The following is a 20,159-nucleotide window of genomic DNA, read 5'->3' on the forward strand; positions in this document are numbered from 1 at the left end:
CCCCAGCTCCCCTTCACCAGCTCCTGTAAGCTCACCTGTCTTCCCACTGATTAACCCTTCTTGAGGCCACACTTGCCTTGTTGCCCTGAAACCCAGGAAAACCTCTTTATTTTCATCGCCATGTAAAATCTGCCTTCAGGCAACTATTTCTTACAACAAATTAGAAGGGTATTTTAGTGAAAAGAACGTAAGAATGATTTTTTAAACTTTTATGTGTGTGTTTATGTTTGTTTTTTTAAGTCGGGGGAGGGGTCAGTCTCACTATGTAGCTTAGTTTGACCTCAAACTTCTCAAGTTCAAATTCTTCATGTGTGGGTGAGGGTTATAAGCCTGCACCATCGTGCCTACCTTGAACTGCATTATACATATTAAAATGCAGGGGACTGGAGAGATACTCAGTGGCTAAGGGTACTTACTATTCTTGCAGAGGTCTGGATTCAATTTCCAGAACCCACCTGACAGCTCACAACTACCTGTAACTCCAGTTCCAGGAGTCTGATGCCTCTTCTGACCTCTAGGGACTTGTACATACACATGATGCATATATATTCACATATATTATATATAAGTATTAATTTATTTTATGTGACTAAGTGTATATATAGGCATATATTTGTGTTTACTTGTGTGTGTGTATATATATATATATGTGTTTGTGTGCACATACTAGAACATATAAGTATATATATATATATATGTACATATACATATATATGTATATACTTAGGCACATAATATAAATTAATTTTAAAAATGCAAATTAGTATTGCAATGAATAAGTGTCAGCTAAAGTAGCTGGTAGGGTCAAAATTCTTCAATGTCATTTATAAGTTTATAGTCATAAATTTATAATTTTGATAAAATTGTAGTTAAACAATAATTCCTTCAGTAAGTATGCTCCAGGAAATATTAGGATCATAGAAATAAGAAAAAAAAATACTATTTCTCTAACATTCAAATTTAATTGGATATCAGGCCTTCTCTTTGGCACGTCAGTGAGAGGATCTTTTGTAGGGAGCATGAACGCGTCTGCCTCCCAGCAACAATCCTTTGCAGAGCATTTCTCCTAACCAATAAACCAGTACCCAGGCCTGTCTTCTGCAGCCCTTCCTGCCTTCTTTCACACCTGCCCTTCCTTCTTCCACCCAGGCCCATCAGTGCCTTTCTTGCAAATGCACATGGGGCCCTTTATGATGCTATCAATTCTCTACAAATCTAGCAGAATCTCTCTCTCTCTCTCTTTCTCTCTCTCTCTCTTTCTCTCTCTCTATCTCTATCTCTCTCTCCTCTCTCTCTCTTTCTCTCTCCCCCCCTCTGTGCGCACGCGTGTGTTTGTGTGCATGCACAGCATGTATATATGATTATGTAAATGTGTATGCATTGTGTGAGCACACAGGTGTGAAGGTACATGTGTAGGGGGTGTACAGGTAAGTGGATGCATATATTTGGAAGTGTACAGATGTGAATTCACATGTGCCTGTGGGTCTACAGATGTGTGGGTGCACATGTGGGAGTGCATCTGCAAGGCACACATGTGCACGCATACAAGTGTCTGCTCATGTGAAAGGTGGTCAGAAACAGACTGAAGTGTAGCTCCTCAAGGCCCTTCTACCTTCTGTCTGGGATAGGATCTCACTGGCCTGAGATCTCACCAAGTGGGCTAGGCTAGTTGGCCTATCATCAGTTTCTGCCTTCCATCTTTCTATTTCTGGATTACAAGAGTGTGCTAGGCTTTGGTTATCCAAACTCAGGCCCTCCTGCTTACAGGATGAGTGGTTTAATGCCTGAGCCATATATCAGCCCAAGAATACTTTGTAGCCGGGCAGTGGTAGCATACACATTTAGTTCCAGCACTTGGGAGGCAGAGGCAACTTCAAGTCCAGCCTGGTCTACAGAGTGAGTTCCAGGACAGCCAAGGCTACACAGAGAAACCCTGTCTAGAAAAACCAACCCCCGCCCCCCCAATAAAAACTTAGTAAGATCTCACATTCACTTAGGCCCTGCAGGAATGTTCTCAGCTCTAAGACCTGATTTCCCTTTTGTTCTCTACTAGGCCAGGTGGAAAGCCCCAATTCTCCTCCTAATCCCTAAATATCATCAGAGATACTGTTGGCTTTATTCTCAATTCTAACACATGTCTGAAAACATGAAGCTTTGGACACAGGATACACTCTGTGGAGTGTTCCTTGGTATAAGGTTCCAGCCTTCGAGGGGCCTTTGGAGTTCTGCTATCTTGGAATGGAATGGCATGGTCAGTCTTCTAGTGTACTTCTGAAAACAAGCAGCACATTGGATGTTGTTAGCCACTAAGGAAGAAAACAAATTTTCTATACTAAGTTGAAGATGGTTTTATTTTTCCTCTTTTCTTTCATTCTTTTGAAAGTCCCTTTATCAAAATTAAAAGTTGTCTTTCAGTGCCTAGTTTTGCTAAGATTCTTTATCAGTGGGGGTTTAGTCTACTACTCTCCCAGTAGCTATTGGTGTTAATCATTTGGGGTGTTCTTTGTTCTGAAAGTGTTATGAATTGCACAGATGTCTCAAATGTGAAACCAGATGTCCTAGTTAGCTTTAATTGACAATTTGACATGGCCTAGAGTCATCTGAGAGGGAGGCTCCACTGAGGAACTATCTAGACTAGACTGGCCTGGAGCACAACTGTGGAGGAAATTGTCTTGAATGGAGGAGGGCTCAGCCCACTGTGGGCAGCACCATCCTTAGGCAGATGGTCTAAGTAAGAAAACTAGCCAAGTGGGAGCATGTCAGAGTGAACCAGTGAGCAGCATTCCTCCCTTTAGCTCTTGCTTGAGTTCCTGCCCTGTCCTCCCTCAGTGGTGGAAAAAGAATCCAAATAAATCCTTTCCTCCTCTAAGCTGCTTTCAGTCGGAATGGTGTTATCACAGCAATAGAATGAAAGTAGAGCACCATCTTGAACTTACAGATGAGACCCAAAATGGTCCTGAAGGATAACACCTTTTATATATGTCTGGATTAATTTTCTAAGATTTCATTGGAGATTTTGAAAATCTATGTTTATGAAGGAGATTAACCTATGGTTTTCTTTCCTGGCAGTTTCCCATCATATTTGTGTTATCAGTCTGAAAACTGACTTCATACAATTAGCTTGAGATTACCCTTCTGCCTCAATTCTCTGGGAGACTTTGTATAAGCTTGATTTTGTTTCTTCCTTGAACTCATGAGGTTTCCCCTACAAGTGCCAACTTTTTCATGTCCTGCACCCCCTTACTCTTTTTGAATATCCATAGAGACTTACTGATCAGAATGAATCTTTCCAAAGAACTGACTTTTCATTCTTGATGCTTTTCTTGTCTGTGTTTTGTTTACTACCTGCATTTGCTTTCCCACTCATGATTCGGATTCGCTTTCGTTGAGGCTCCCCACTCCTCTCCAAACCTCTGGAGAGCGTGGCTCAGACTGTAAACTTTACTCTTCTTTCCTAACACCGAGATTTAAATTATGCATATTCTTCTAATTACAGATTTAACTGCGCTTCACAAGTTTGATATATTATAGTCTCATCTTGTAGTCCAACATATTACTTAAGACTTCATTGTGGTTGTGTCTTTTCCCTAGACTGCTCCGATGCACACTGCTTAACTTACTGACAGTCAGGGATTTTCCTACAGTATTCTTTGTTATTCTTGATGTTATGCCTAGTTCTACTATTTTGAGATAAAAATTCTACAATCAATATTTTTGGATACTTCTGTAAAGACAAGAATGTGATTCTTTTGGTACGTGTTGCATGTGTGTTGCACGAGAGTGTGCTTTCTACAGATGCTGAACACAGAACACTGTGTTCTGTCAATACTCTGTCAATTTTATTAAGTCTACTACTCTTGCTATCAACTCACATATGCATTTGCTAATTTTTTTTATTCTTCTATGGAGAAAGATATTTGCTAAGAATTTACAACTATGATTAGTGATATGACTATTTCTAATTCTGCCAACTGCTTTATCTTTATATAATGTAAGGTTGTTTTATTTGTTGCATGTAAGTTAAGAATTGTGTCTTATATATTTTATCACTGGAAATGTTCTCTTTACCTCTAGTGTCTCTAGTGATGTCTTTTCTGTCGAAACCAACTTTTCTTCAGTGAGATAGTTACATTAGTTTTCACTCCATTGTGCAACTTACATATTTTCCCATCTTTTTACTTTGAATATTTTTATAACCCTTATATTGAAGATTAGCATTGTCTACTTGGGTTATATTTTATTATTCACTAACAAAATGTACATTTTATTTGTAGTTTTTCATTCATTTATACTTATGTAATTGTCAATATAATTTAATTTCTACCTGATATATAACCATTGTTTTCTATATGACCTATCTATTATCTGTTCTGTCTTTTTAAAAATCTTTTGAGATAATTGGGTATGTTAAATTCTCTGATTTTCCTTTCTAGTAGACTATAACTTATTTCCATTTTTATCAGCTTTCATGGTCTTCTATAGAAGCTCTTAAGGTCAGTTTGTTAAATAATGTTTAAATGTATCCCCCTGACACTTTATCAGCAATGTCTCTGAAAGCACAAACATAGTAACATCTCTAAATGAAAACAGGAAAACATTTAGTGTGAAATATGAGTTCACATTAGACTGAATGGGAAAAGAGAAAACCTTCCAGTAAATATTGAACCAATCATGGCTTACATTCCCACTTCTAAATAGTCAGTATAAATTAGCATAATAAATAATTAACAGTTTTATAGAAAAAAACATGCTTGGGGTAGGCATGAACCAAAAGTGAAAGAGCTGATTTTTCTAGGAAAGGAGAGATAAACATAAAGGTGGAGTTTATAAGAAATGAGAATACATATGAAGCCCTCAGAGTATGTATGGAGATAACTGAAGAATGTGTTGTTACCCTTTTGGATACAGGAGGGAGGGATCAAGTCTCTTAAATAAAATGGTCTGGTGTTTGTGTATAATTGACACACATCTTTTCATCTTTGATCATCTCTAGATCACCTACCATCCCCAATACAACATAAATGTTCTGTAAATAGGTGTTGTTTGGGCAATAATGACCTCAAAAGTCTGTGCTTCTTCTCTACAGATAAATTCTTAGAGATAGTTTTTGTTCATGTCTGGTTGAATCCATAGATAGAATCTGCAAATACATGGAGCGGACAATAAAGTCACACCTGGTCGGTCCCCTTTCTCATTCAACATCAGCTTCTGATGCTGTGCTTCCTGTAACTAGCCTGGCCTACCTCCCCTATTCTATAGCTTAAGGCATGGATTGTGACAATCCTTGAAAGATTTGCGTAAGTGGTGACACGACAAGGTATACAATCCTCTAGGTGAGACATTGGAGAAGACTCACTCCTCTGTTGCCTCTGCTTTTCCTGAACATACAAGGGAGGTGCCTGCCTAAGAGACCAAAGACTTCAGAAGCATAGAGTTCACAGGAAGTCTTGCCAAGAGCCGGAAGGGCCTGGGGATGAGGTGTGATTCTTGTGTCACTAGACTTCCTTTGGGTGTGTCGTACATCTGCAGGGGAAGGCCCCACAGGAAAGGTTTATGAATTCAAAGGGAGGAGCATAAACTTTAACTCTCAATGCAGCCTATTGCCTGTTTTCTGTCTATATACATACATGCATACATACATGCACACATTCATGCATACATATATACACACACATACATACATACATACAAGCATGCATATATACATGCATACATACATACATACATGTATACATCTTCCCTGCTTCCTTTCTTTTTTAAACTTTCTTTCTACCTCTGTCTTTTCACCTTGTCACTTTTAACCTGGGTTTCTTGCTGCCTTAACTCTCATTAGACTTTCTAACCGGGACGTGCCTGACTAAGGGCCCATACAAGGAAGGCATCCCTTCCCCTTGGACTGTTTTCGCTTTCTGACACTTGAGTATTTGAATTTTCTTCTGGAGCCTTTTATCCCTTCTCCAGAATGATGTTGTTCTCAATATCACCTGGCCATCTTCCTGTTGCATTCCCCTGGTGAGACAGTCTTTTTTCCCACCTAAATGCATCCAGAATACTGAGAAGACTGTATCCACTGCCATCCAAATGGGTTTTAAAAATTTTATTATCAGTGGTTGTTGTATATCAGCTGAAGAAAACTTCTAACATTGCATGGGTGCATTACATGCTATTCTAAAAACTTATAAGAGACAGTTTACAGAGATGAGGTTTTAAATGGAGAGATATTCTAATTGGGTATTAGAGAGCCTGACTCAAAAACCATTTATATTGGCATTTAGTCACTGATACTTGGTTTCTTACTGATGCTTGTTCTGAAACAGATACATAGAATCCATGTCATTTTGGGGGGGGGGGGTATTGATTTGGTTTGCTTTGGTTTGAAATTTGTAATGAGCTTCATTGTGTTGCCCAGATTGGTACTAAATTCAAAATCTTCCCACCCAAGTAAGTCTCCAGCTGAAAACAGTCTTAACTAAGATGCAAGGTGACAAGCTCATCTTAAAATTTATATGGAAATGCAAATAAACTAGAATATCTAATGCATTCTTCAAAAGCAGAGAGCTACATGTGTAAACACTTTTTAAAAAATTACCATAATTAAAATGAATGATAAGACAGAAGGAAGCAGCATGGGCGATCTCCAACAGAAAGTCAGCGGCATGATTTACAGCTGTGCTATCTGAGGGCCACCATGGGAAATCACAGTATCGACAACAAATAGCACTGAACTTGTTAGATATCCATGACCAGAGACAGACACACTGCCCCCCCAAATAGCAGTTCCAAATTGACCATAAGAAATGTAAAGAAACAAGACTTCTAGAATCTAGATGATTTCAGCATCTTCCCTTAAGACTTTAGAAGTAAAGAAAAAATTCTTAACAAAAGTCCAAAATATTAGTAACCATGCCAGGCATTAGTGGTGCATGCCTTTAATACCAGCTCTTGGGAAGCAGAGGCAGGTAGATCTCTGTGAGTTCAAAGCCAACCTGGTCTACAGAGTGAGTTCCAGAACATCCAACACTACACAGGGATGCCATGTCTTAAAACAAACAAACAAACAAATAAAAAAGTAGCCATAAAAAATAACTAAGGAGATAGGTGTCATTAAAATAAAAACCCTGAACTTTTCTGGATGCTACATCAAGGGGTTAATACATGTCCCAAAGTAAAATGTTTTGTAGCACAAATACAGGAATTGTAATAAGCGTGTATATTATTAATCATTGGAATAGCTCCAAGAGAGATGCAAGAACTTGAACAAGTAATGTTGTTAACAAAAGGTTTCTGACCAGCTATGTCGATACAAAAAGGGGTCCCGACAGCATTGCCCACCATGGAAATGCAGATTGTCTTAGAGCTCCTTTTCTAAGCTATTCTTATTAAGATGACTTGATAGCACTTCCTGGTGGTGAATGTGTGGAATTTCCATATGCTGTTGGTAGGCAGATACATTGGTCCCGTCACTCTGGAAACCTTCTTGGTAGCTTCTGCTGAAGTTTACCCATGCATACGCTGTGATGTAAAAATTCATACTCCTAAGTTCAAATCCAAGAGAAATGTGCACATATATTGATCAAGAGAAAGACAGATTACGGCTCACAGCAGTTCAGTTCCCAAAGTGTCAACATTGGCTTCTGCAGTCACGTAATGTGATACTATGCTATTCTGTGGAATATTATAAAATCATCAAAAGGATTGTTGTTTCAGACGCCAACACAGACATCTTTTATAGACGTGTTGTTGAACGAGAGACCCAGACAAAACAACCTACTATTTATTGTACTATTTGATTTGTAGAAAGCTTTGAACCAGGAAAAAGCTATCATGTTGGTAGAAGGTCAGGTATTGGTTATCCTCACCGAGTGATGTGCGTGTTACAGGGATTCCAGTGAAGATGACCACTCAGACAGTTTACGGCCATTTGAAAGTCTTTATTCCAGTCAGCTGGCTGGGATTATACTGAAGTATTTAGGGCCCAATTGTAGCCCTGAGCATTTACAGCAAGCTGCTTTTAAAGACAGAACTCACATCCTGGTTTCTCCATCTACAGCTGCAGGGAGAGGTTTTCACAATAAGGCCGAAGCTAAGTGGTTAGCTGGGAAGGGAGGTTTGCATAAGCAGGGAAACTCAGATACATTAGCTGGGGCATCTTGATCTCGGGTTCCTAGAGTCAATTTGGGTAGTTTTCCGTGGGATTCTCTACCAAAAGAGCAAATTTTAGATCTGAAATGGCTAAAGTAAGAACACAAGATGGGACCCCTGCATTGTCCTGCTGTCACATTCCCCACTGGTTCTGTGAGTATGAGTCAAATAGCTTGAGTTGTCCTGTCCTAGGAGTTGATCGTAAGGACAAGTAGCTTAGCTGGCCGTGCAGTTGAGGATGTAGGGTCTCAGCCAGGTCAGAAAAAGCATCAGTGGTCCAGCTAATGCTGGCAGTAAGGAAGTCAGCCTCAGGAACCAGGGAAACAGAGAATGGCACCCATTATTTGATCTTTTTGTTTTGTTTTGTTTTGTTTGTTTGTTTTTTCTGAGACAGGGTTTCTCTGTATAGCCCTGGCTGTCCTGGAACTCACTCTGTAGACCAGGCTGGCCTTGAACTCAGAAATCCACCTGCCTCTGCGTCCCAAGTGCTGGAATTAAAGACGTTTATTTCCTTTCTTTGATGCCGTTCCGACCATGGTTTTTCCTAATTACCACTGATTGGTTGACATAGAAACAGTTAAGTTATTGTCAAGGCTTTAAAGGCCCTCTGCTCAGTTTCAGGCCATCCCAAAGGCTAGGTACCCCTTATGCTCTCATAGAGGGGTTTGGCTATCTGAGCAAATCCCATTGTCCACAGCCAACAGAATTCAACAACCTCCAGAAATGGCTGCACTTTTACTTTTGTTTGTTTTGTGTTTTGTTTTTTGATTGTTTTTGGTTTTGTTTCTTTTGTTTTTATGTTTGTTTGCTTTTGATATAGGAAGAAGAATTTGTAGAATGGCTGAAATATAGTCACCGTAGGACCATGTTAGCTTCCCTTCCACTAGGTTGTAGCCTGTGAATGTGACCTGGAGAATGCACAGCCAAGCCTGTTTGGCTGAGACTCTACCTCAGGACTTGGAGGATTTCTAAAAGGCCTTCTGTTGTCTGTCTACATTCTTCCTCAGTTGTCAAAGTCATGAGGAGGTCAACTACCCATTGGAGCAGGATGCTTTGTGAATTCTTTTGTCTAAATGTCATCAGACCTGCACTCAGGGCTTAATCAAGCAATGTTGGCAGGTTTCTGAACCCTTCTCCCTGGGCTGTTTTCCCCATATCCTTTCTTGTCTGTTTCCCTAAGGGCAACAATCACCACAGAACAGCTTTCTCCCTCTATATGTCTTCAGTTGAAACTATGTAACTCATTATTCATATGAAGGATTCATATATGTGTAAATATTCATAAATTCATAATTTGTACACTTCTCTTTTTTTTTAACAATTCCAAAAGTTAAGACCTATCCATCCCTTCAAATCCCTCTACTTTCTGGATATTTTTCCTTTCTTCTGGGTTTGACTGAGTGACAAAAGCAATACCAGTGGCTCACAGTTTTGGGGGAGGTTATCTTGGTTGTGGGAGTAAATACCCAAGCTGCTTCACAGAGCCTTTCTAGAAACCAGCAGGCAATTCATCAGGTCATTGAGTGAGCCAACTTACCTCAGGTAGATTGCTTAGGTTTCTGATGCTGCTTTTAATCCTCCCAATAATGTCTGGCAAGAATAACACCCAACATCCTGTTACTTTAGGACAGTTTCCAACAGGCTGATAAGGACCTGCAGCTTCTCCAAAGAAAAAGGAGGGTGTGGGATCTTTCAATTATATAAGTCACTGATGGAGAAGGGAGTCCTAAACTGTGAACTGGGGAGCCTGGGTGTGACTTGGAGACCTACTCTCCTCTTTCCTATATCCTGATTAGAACAAGTGGTGAGGGGACAGAGAGAATGCTGAAAGGTTAGGGAATCATTTCCTCCACCCTACATCATGACTGAGACAGAAGTGGCAGAAGCTTGGGTTTCTCTGTGTGACCAGGAATGGCCAAAAGGATTGAGCTCCCCAACAAGACACAAGTTTTAAACCAGGGTGGATGATGTTGTGGACATGGTGGATGTGTGGTAGTGGGTGTGGCTGGTGTGGAGGTTGTGGGGGGTAGTTTGTACCAGGAAAAGCCATTTTTTATTAGAGGGAAACTAGTGGCTATCTCTGCAGCTCAAGAACCTCTGGTGTCACAACCAGAAGAGGGGCACCATAACAAGGATGAGCAGCCCAGGTGGCCTGTGAGCCTGCAGGAATCATGTGCTGTCTTGGGGGCAGCAGTTGTTGAAATATCCTTGGATAGGCAACTCTCCCTTAAATGAATGAATGGTGGCCTTCAAAGCATCATCAACCAAACCAGCCAATCACTAATGCCTGTTCTCATTTAAACTGTGGTGAGGATAGTAATGGGCCAGGCTCACAACAGGATCTCAGGGTTTGAAGAATGTCAGCATACCTCCAGAACACAGAAGAGAAAATCCTGAAGCTGTGAGATGTGCATGTGTGTGTGTGTGTGGGGGGGGTGAGTCCTGACTGGCAGGACCTTATCCCCTGCTGCTTCTGAAGGATTAGAGCTGAACAAGCTGCTACCATCTCCTCTCACCTTCAGTGCTTGAGATCTGAAGCCATGGGTGGATGGATGGTAGTCGAAAAGGAAGATGGGAGTTGGAAGACAATGTCAGGCTCTAGGAGCAAGCTGGCACTGACCTCTGCCATTTGCTAGGTGAGATGGCCATAGAAAAAGAAGTGCCCCCTCCCTCCCTCCTTCACACTTAACTCTGCCCATTAACACTGTGGATCAGGACTTTCATCAATCAGAATTTCCCATGAAATCGTACTAGCAGGAAGAGAAACCAACTTCAGGAGTCTCTCACCATTATAGAGCAGAATTTTGAAAGTTTCTAACAGTGTTAGAAATTTTGGGTTGTTCAACCTCAAACCTCAAAGCTGTGATTAGGTATGTGTTTGCTTAACTTAGAATCCCATTTCTATTGTTTAAAAAAGCCTAGCAAATTGAAGTGGGCAGAATAAGACACAATGGCAGAATTCACAACTCTGAATCTGCCACCCTTTCCTCTGCCTGAGCTCTGCTCCATTTTGGCTTTCTCAAAACCAACCACGTCCAATATTTTGGTGCACAGTTGACCCTCCACATATATGGATTCAATCAAACATAGATTGTGCCTTCTCTCTGTGTGTGCCTTTCTCTCTTGCACAATTATTCATATACATTGTTTTTCAGGAACATTGGTTTTCCTTGAGAGCTTGTTTGGAGGTTCTAGCAGGGGAGCGCAGCTACTCCTATACCCTTGACCGAAGGCCGGTCCTCCTCTATTCGGGGAAGGTCGTCCTCTTTGACCTAGCGTGCAGCTTCAGGAGGGACACACATGGAGCTGTGAGGGAGGAAGGGGACACCCGCCTAGCCAGCCAGATCAGCCGAATCAACCCTGGCGATCAATGGGGTGACAGATGTTGCAGCCAGATCGCCCTCACATCCGAACATTGTTTTTCCTATTCTTATGTTGACGTGGGCTGAGTACAACACTAACATCACTAGAATGGAGTGATGTATAAGCATAATCATAAGCATTGTATTCGGTATTATGTCTAAAGAGGAATTGAACATATTGGGGATAGCACAGATTATATACAAACATAATGTCATTTTATGCTGACATTGAACATCTGTGTGGTAGGTTCATCCTGTGACCTCTACCCTTGTTTTGACCTTGACCACCCTCATATTTTGATATCCAAGGCAATGTCTGGCCAGATTCAGAGTTGTGAATTCTGCCATTGTGTCTTATTCTGCCTACTTCAATTTGCTAGCATTTTTAAACAATAGAAATGGGACTTTAAGTTACATAATCAAAGAATATGCTGTAAACACAACCTAATGGCCAATGTCTACCAAAGATGCTGAGGAACAACTTCTACTTCCATTCTTATCCCTTTCTCTTTGTTAAAAGTGTTTATGAAGGGGCTGAAGAGATTTCTCAGTGGTTAAGAATGTACTGTTCTTGCAGATGACTGGAGTTTGGCTTCCAGCCCTTATATTAGGTGCCTTACAACCAGCTGTAATTCCAGCTTCCATGGATCTGGTGCCTTCTTCTGGCCTCTGTGGGCACCTGTAGTCACATGCACATATTCAACACAGACACAGATGTGTACACATAATTTACAATAAAAATATTTAAAACAGATATGTGCTATGTCATTTTCTCTTCTTTAATTAAATTCTACTATGTCATCTATAAATTTTGACTACTTTTACCTTAGTATTTTAATTTTTTCATTGATTTACTTCAATTTTATTAGTGACTGTGTATTATCATGTGGCCTGAATGTACCATGACCACTTTCCTTTCTTGCATGTATGTTGTTTCTGTTAAAGACTAAATCACATCCCCTCAAAACTCATGTTAAGCCCTAAGTTCTGATGCTTTCTAATGCTTTGTAATGTGACTCTACTTGGAGACAGGGTCTTTAAAGAGGTAATTGGTGTATCTTGATCTAATAAGACCAGTGAACTTTATAAGAAAGGATGATCAAGACACAGGCTCTGCAGAAGAACACCAAGAAAGACAGAGTGTAGAGGTGGCTTGCCGAAAACAAGGCTAGAGGTCACAGGATGAACCTACCACACAGATGTTCAATGTCAGCATTGAGTGGCTCGAGGATATAGCTCTCTGTTGTTAAAACTGCCTAGTCTGTGAGACCCTGCTTTGGAAAACTGTATAGATAAACCAGTGCACGGCTTTTTGCACTTATGTACACAACTGTGGTGAACTGCTTTGACATGTACGTGCGAGTGCATGTGTGTGTATGTGTGTGTGTGTTTTACCATGCTACATGAATAGAAGTTAAAATCATAGTGAGCATTGTGGTGGATTTGCTTTTCAAGAAGACTTCACTATATTTATACTATATTTATATTCTCCTTATTTTCCAATTCTCATCATATAAACCTTTTCAAAACATGTTTGCAATCACAAATAAGATTTGAGAGTTCATTGATTATTATTAAAATAAAGTTCAGAATGGTCAACTCCGCCAGCCATTGAAACCATCCTCATGTGAATTTGTTCTTTGTTTCTGCTGCTCTTTTTGCTGATGGCTTCTTGATCATCTTTTATTGATTTGTAGGGTGCTCTGGAAAATTTAATACTAACCCTTTGTCTGCTGCATTCTAAGTACTCATTTCTTCTCAGTGTACTGAATGTTTTTACCTTATTTCCAACATTACATTTACTTTTGAGATCTAAACTTCCTTTTCGCATCTTATTACATTGGCCAGCTCTGTATCATAGTGGTGCTGGGCTATGCAGTCATCCTTGGGGTGTTTTATTTTTCCTCCATTTTAATGGCAATGCTCCAGCACACCAATCTGTGCTGCTCTTGTTCTCTCTCTAACTGAGGGAGCAGCTTCCTAATGGGCTTTACTCGGGCTTAGGGCTTCATTGTTTGTGTTTGTTGTTTTCATTTTGTATTGTGGAACCCGGATTTGATTCCAGTAGAGTTTAAACGGTTTTCACTTACTCTGTTCACATTTCAAGTAAGATTGAAAACCTTTAAACACCAACAGAAGGCTTATAGAAAGACTCAGGATGACAGGAATCAAGGTGGCAGGAAGGTCCCTTTCCAGTTACATATTATTTTTCAGATTTATCTTCAGTAAATGACTACAGTTGGGACATACTATATAGTTTACTCCAAAGAAATATTTTATAAATACAGTGTTTTATACAGCCTGAAAATTACTCATGTTTAATGTGTGAGAGTATTCCCGTGTACTTCTGCATCAGGCTCCATCAGACCCTGTCATACATTGGCTTTTGACTTACAGTAAAGACACACAGAAAGGTCTGCATTAAAATCAGATTGTCTCTACTATGCAGAAGTGTGTGTATGTGCATGTGTGTGTGTGTGTGTGTGTGAGAGAGAGAGAGAGAGAGAGAGAGAGAGAGAGAGAGAGAGAAAGAGAGACAGAGACAAAGAGAGACAGAGAGACAGAGACAGAGACAGAGACAGAGGGGGGTACAGAGGAAGAGGCAGAGAGGCCTATGAAGCCCTTCAGTGGTCACTGCAAGCAGACAGCTTCCATTTACTGAGTACCTTCATTTTGGGTGTTACTCAGGGACCCTTGAACTAACACTGAGCTAGACATGCCGTGCTCACAGAACCATTCGTGCATCTCTCTGCCACTGCAGGTTTGTTACATTTTCCTTCTGTTGAGCCTGTTGGCAATGCCTGGGTAAGGCCAGATAGCACTTAATTGCAATTAATTGTGGAGCAGCATCTTGGCAGCGCAGAACCAGCTGAAATGAAAGCAAGTATATTTATGTGATGAATAATATTAGGACCCAGGGGGGTATTTAGAAGATGGAAAAAAGGAGTGGGTTAATTTTGAACCATTTTCAATTTCCATACCAGTCATTACCCACATTAGTGGATTTATTATGTTCTTTTTCTTTCCCTAATAAGAGCCTTGTAAAACTCAGCATATCATCAAGCAACCTAATAATTACTGTATTTAGGGGCAAATGTTAGATCCTAGACAGAGACCATTTATTATGTCCTGCTCCCTAAAGTTCAACTGAATAGCCATTTTTCTGCTTCCTCATTAATAATTATAATAAGTAAACTGCACAAAAGAGGAAGAAAGAACTCAGCAAATCAAAACGTAGCAAACTGGGAAGGCCAGAGCGGTAAAGCATCCTGCCATGACTCACAGGCCACGCGAGATATTAGAATCATGATTCTTAATTTTCATGACCAGAACTCTGAAGGGAACAAAAACCAGCACCAAATGAATCCACTTAATTAATGTGGATGCCCAGATGGCAAAGAGTGAAATAAATTATTCCCTCAATCTGCCCCTTGTCACCTCAACCCCCAAGTTGTAGGCCTCCCTAGGGATTGCAAAACAAAGTTTAATGTGACCAGTAAAGTTCAGGGTTTGCTAACCTTCTGTCCTTAAAGCTCTGGGTGACAACCAGGAAGACATCTGTGGAAGCTGCCTTGCTGGCTTTGCTCTTGAGGATGTTTTCCAACAGTACAACAGCTCACCTCAGAGGGTCCTCCCTCCTCCTCTGTCCTTTCCTTTCTATTCCTTATCATCCAGTTCCTTCTTTGTGTTTCCTTTCTTTACTCATTCTCTCTCTGCCCCCTTTTTCCTCTCAGTTTTGTTGCCTTTGCCCCTCTCTCTCTCTTTCTTTCTCTCTCTCTCTCTCTCTCTCTCTCTCTCTCTCTCTCTCTCTCTCTCTCTCTCTCTCCTTGTTCCCTCCTTTCCTTCCTCCCTCCTCTCTCAGTTTAAATTTGTTTCTGTTTCTTTGGACCCTCCCCCCCACACATTTTTCTTGCTGATTTCCCTCATATATTACACATTAAATAAATATATCTCTTGCTTCAGTTGCAGAAGGGTGACCACAGATGCCTAAACTCAAGCACAATACAATTCCAGGTCAAAGAAACCTGTTCTGAGCAACTGAATAACAATTAATCTATTCCTTCCGTGATTTCTCCCCTGCCTTTCTATTTTCTTATTCCAAAGCAGAACCAATCACCTTTTCTGTTTACAGATCTCTTCCCTTCTGTTAGGATCTGGGCATTTTAAGGTGAGTGTAGACACCTTCTGGAAGTATTCCCCAAGGTGAAAGCAACAAGGACTCACTCTTTGTCTTTGAAAGTTTAGACCAGTTGCAAAGTTTGGAACAACCACTTAGTGCCAAATCTGCCCTTGATCTTCTCTTTATAGCACATGGGGTTCATACTGCGAGCCAGATTCAGTCCCCTGGGACCTCTGCTGGGGAACACAGGAAGAATTCTCCGTCTGCAGGGAGTGTTTTCCGGCCAGAATGCATAAACCGTTGAGAACATCTCCCGTGGAGTCTGCTGAGAGGAAGATAATCCATTACCCTGCAGGCAGTTGGCCCAGGCGGGAAGGACTGGGGGCCGCCTTCAGTGACAGAAATGAGAGCTGCATTTGAAATCTCCCCAAAGCCAGGCCCACTTTCCCCACGGGTTTTGCATTTCTCAGAAAGCAATGTAAAAGGAGATAGAGAACAGAAATGCAAATCACAACCTTTAAGAAAATATATTAAATCCAAAGGATGAATAAGTGCCTTCTAGTTTCATAGATGCAAAAGCCTCCATTGGCTAAATTAAAACAAAGTTCCAGCTGCACCAAGTCTTCCCATAATGTCTAGATGAAAAGTCTCTGCAAGAGATGGTCATACTTCAAAGTGCAGCATAGAATGGCTTTATCGCCACAGGATTTCACAAGAATCCAAAGAAAGGCAGAAGAAATGAGGACAAGTTAAGGCTGCCTTAAAATAAGAAGCCTGGTTGTAGACACTGAGCCAAGGGCCAGCATCACTGAGGGAAGCCTGGAGAGAGGCTGGCAGAGCCGGCATCCAATGCTCACATCCATCTGGGGAATGACAGACCTCCTGTGCGTTTAAAGGCCAGAGCCATTGCAGCAAAGGGATTATAAAAATGCTTTGGAGGTTAATTTGTCCCTAAAACACAAGGAAGCAGGATTTGGAGGATATCTGTATAAACGGTGGGCTCCACCCAGAGCCAGGGGAAATGCTCAGTTTGAAAGAGGAGCCAGCCCTCAGGAGGAAAATCAGGCACGTGGTCCACAGAAGAGGCAATAGAAATGAAACACAAATGTGTAAAAAATACACCTGAGGACAATGGTAAGTCAAAAAAAAAAAAAAAAAAAAAAAAAAAAAAAAAAAACCCAAAACCAAAACCAAACAAACAAACAAAAAAAAACCAGTCAAATCTGCAAGAAGGTCAAATTTATCACTTAGAATACAAGGATTTAGGACACACAGGCAGAATAAAGAGGAAGTTCTTCTCCACAGATAAACTGTAGGATGGACCTACACACATACACACACACCATCACCATCATCACCATCACCACCATCACCATCACCACCACCAACAAACACTACCACCACCATCACATCTACCCACACACCACACACCACCAACAACAACAACAATAACAACACACAGAGTCTGATGGCATTTATCAGAATAAAAACAAGTTCATCCTTTGGCACCACAGTTCCAATTCCTCTTCCTGAGAGTTACTGTTAGACTTGTGCTCTACCATGCACACAACAGCAAGTTAGTAATAAGAGAAAGCAATCTATTAAAAGCATTTACAACCAGTATGGTTTATATATGTGCTTGAACAGAAATGGAAAGACGCATAATACATGGTAAATAGTGATTGCCTCTGGGGAGGGAGGCTATTAAAATCATTTTATTGTGCTTTGCTAAGTTTGAAATATTTTAGTGTATAACTAGGTCACAGCGAGGCTATTGTTACTATGGTTGAAGTAAAGTGCAAGAAGATGGCGAGGGTGAAGACTGTCACACACAGCGCTTGTGCTTGAGTGACTGAGAGTTTGGACTTGGGTGAGATACTGTTCTCTAAGGAGCCGTGGGAGGACAACCTTTATCGAGTACGTTCTTTCCTTCTGGAAAGTCTTGCACGGGAGAAATTTTCCTAGCCCTCATTTCTAATAGATGCCATGTGTGTATAGAAATGGTTTCCATGTTCAGAATCCTGTTTAAAGATCGATTTGACTTAAATGTTTTACCAGCTTTTGTTTCTTCCAGAAAAGTATTCATTTTCCCAAGACATTGTTCCAGAGAGGCTTGCCCTGTAGCCAAGTTAGCCTTTCCTTTCCACGGGCTTCAGCAAACATTGCCAATCGCTTGCTGCCTTTAATTGATCAGCTCACTGGGGCGAACGCCTGCTGTGTGCTCTGCTGGGGAGTATGTCGCCTGTGCTAAAACAAAGAGTGATGACTAGCAGACGGGTGAGATTTCAGGTTTCCCCGTACTGAAAAGCAAGCTGGACTTAAAGCTTTCCATTGAGAACGTGGTGTCAGTGTTCTATCAAGGAGTAACTCATCTGTTCAAATATCAACAACTGGCAAACCTAGCTGTCTCCCCTGCATAACTGAATTACAAAATATTAGAAGCTAAATAAAAGAAAAGGTATCAAGGTAGGCAGGACTCTTATAGAGCCAGGTAGAAGCACGGAGAAAAGCAACAGCAACAAAGTTGTGTTACCCCTTGTCAGAGGGGAATTCTGTGATTTTCAATGGGTCCTTGATTTCACAAAGAGGCACAGGTCAGCATGTGATCCAGCCACAGCCCTGCACCCCACTACCGTCAGTGTGGACTCCATGCCTCTTTCCTTCCTTGCTGCTCATGCAGAGACTCCTGGGTTAAAGAATGATTCTTGCTCCATTCTCCCTATAAGGTGGTGGCTCCCAGCCTGGCCAGGTTTCACAAAAAAGAAAAACACAAAAACAGACAGACAACAATAAAATGGCCCTAGTTCACCACTGTCATTTCTTTTGTAATTGCTAACAGTGGCTGGCCCATTCTGTCCCCAAAGGACACTTTCTTGTTCAGATGATGACTTACATGGCTGTCCTAAAGTAAGGTAGACCACTGTGAAGAACGAAGCATCAAGGTCCCTTACACTGAAATGCTTTTTGACCTTCCTTTATTTGCTTTCAAATTTTAAATAAAAAAAGCATCACACACCAAAGTTAACCTGACTCAAAAACTGCATGACTCAATGCAAGTTGTCTATCTCTGCTACGCAATACTTTTATCTCAGTCCATGTGATGACGGCAAATGCTACTGTATGCAGCCCTGCTTACCTCTAGTTTTTCCTTGGTTTGGGGTCCTCTAGAACTCCCATATAACGTGAGAAGTAGCACATAGCACTGTAAAATGTCTGCATCCATACCAGACTGAAATAAGAGTCTCAAGCAAAAGTTAAAGCCACAAAGCTCTGAGAATGAAAACTTCATTAGCGCTATACCACATATTATAGTGAAACACCCATTCTCGATGAGTTACCAGAACTCAGTCCAGACAAGCCATAACGGGATAGAGGTAAGGGTGGTAATCTTCATCTAACACATTGGTTCTCAGCCTTCATAACGCTGACCTTTTAACTTAGGTCCTCCTGTTGTGGTGATCCCCAACCATAAAAAAAAAACAAGTTATTTTTCTTGCTATTTCATAACTGTAATTTAGCTATTGTTATAAATTTTAATATGAACATCTGATATTTCAAGTGGTCTTAGGTGACCCCTGTGAAAGGGTCATTCAACCCTCAAAGGGGTCCTGACCCACAGGTTGAGAACCACTGATCTAGCACATGACAATAGGAATATTTATGAAAAACATCAGAGGCTTCTCAGCTCGTATGCATTTAAATTATCAGCTCTTGGAAACACCTCATTATCGGGATCCTCATCATTTTGAGCTGTCTTGAGTATCGTGTTCTTTGCCTTACATGTATCAAAACTCATAAGCTTTCTAGGTTGCAAAAGAGGTTTCATTTTTGCACCTGTCTTTCATGCCTTTGTCCATAAGTTTGACAGAAATATATACAAATACCACTTAAAACAGTTTTATCACCTCGCAAAATAGCAGTAAGTGGGATATTATAAAGCTAAAACACTGATGACGAAAAGCAAATAGGCTTCCCTCTGACACTGTTCTTCGTGGCTTGAGAAGGAGAAACCCATTTTTGTCTATTTACCTAAAGTCTATTTTCTGTGGCCATATACTCTGTGACAGACTTCTAAGCTAGCAACAAGTGATTTTTGACCTCATAGTATTCATAGCCAAATATAATTCCCTTCTACTGAATGGGAGATGGACCATATGACAGCAGCGATAGGGGCATGCTGTGACCAGCTAAAAAAAAATTATGACTTCCATTTTGGTAGCAGACCTATTTATTGGTTTACTGGTGCAAAGCGAACTTCAGAGAAGACTCCAGCTGGTATCACTGTAGAGCCCAAAAGCCTCAGTCTAACTAACTAAGAGGATATGAATTTTGTCACCAAGAGCATGAATAAACTTGGAAGTGTACCCTTCGACATTTGAGCCTCTATGGACGTCTTGATTTTCGTTAACACTGTCCACAGCCTTGGGAGAAGACCTAAAGTAACTGCCTTAGATTCCTGACCCATAGAAGCTGACAGAGTATGTGTGTGAAAGTTTAGACTGCCCCGGTCAGGACTCACTGTGGCATATTGAGGT

General features: G+C 40.8%; 1 protein-coding gene and 1 non-coding gene across 2 annotated transcripts in view; both read right to left on the reverse strand.

The window, feature by feature from the left end:
- Cpvl (carboxypeptidase vitellogenic like) overlaps positions 1-20,159 on the reverse strand; it is a 254,363-nt gene that overhangs the window by 3,475 nt on the left and 230,729 nt on the right. The gene's annotated exons all lie outside the window — the stretch shown is intronic.
- Positions 19,388-19,509, reverse strand: LOC116100208. Its single transcript, XR_004122531.1, has one exon. It is a non-coding gene; the product is annotated as a small nucleolar RNA SNORA40 (small nucleolar RNA).

The sequence above is a fragment of the Mastomys coucha genome, unplaced genomic scaffold, assembly GCF_008632895.1.
Source record: "Mastomys coucha isolate ucsf_1 unplaced genomic scaffold, UCSF_Mcou_1 pScaffold20, whole genome shotgun sequence".
Classification (NCBI taxonomy): Eukaryota; Metazoa; Chordata; class Mammalia; order Rodentia; family Muridae; genus Mastomys; species Mastomys coucha.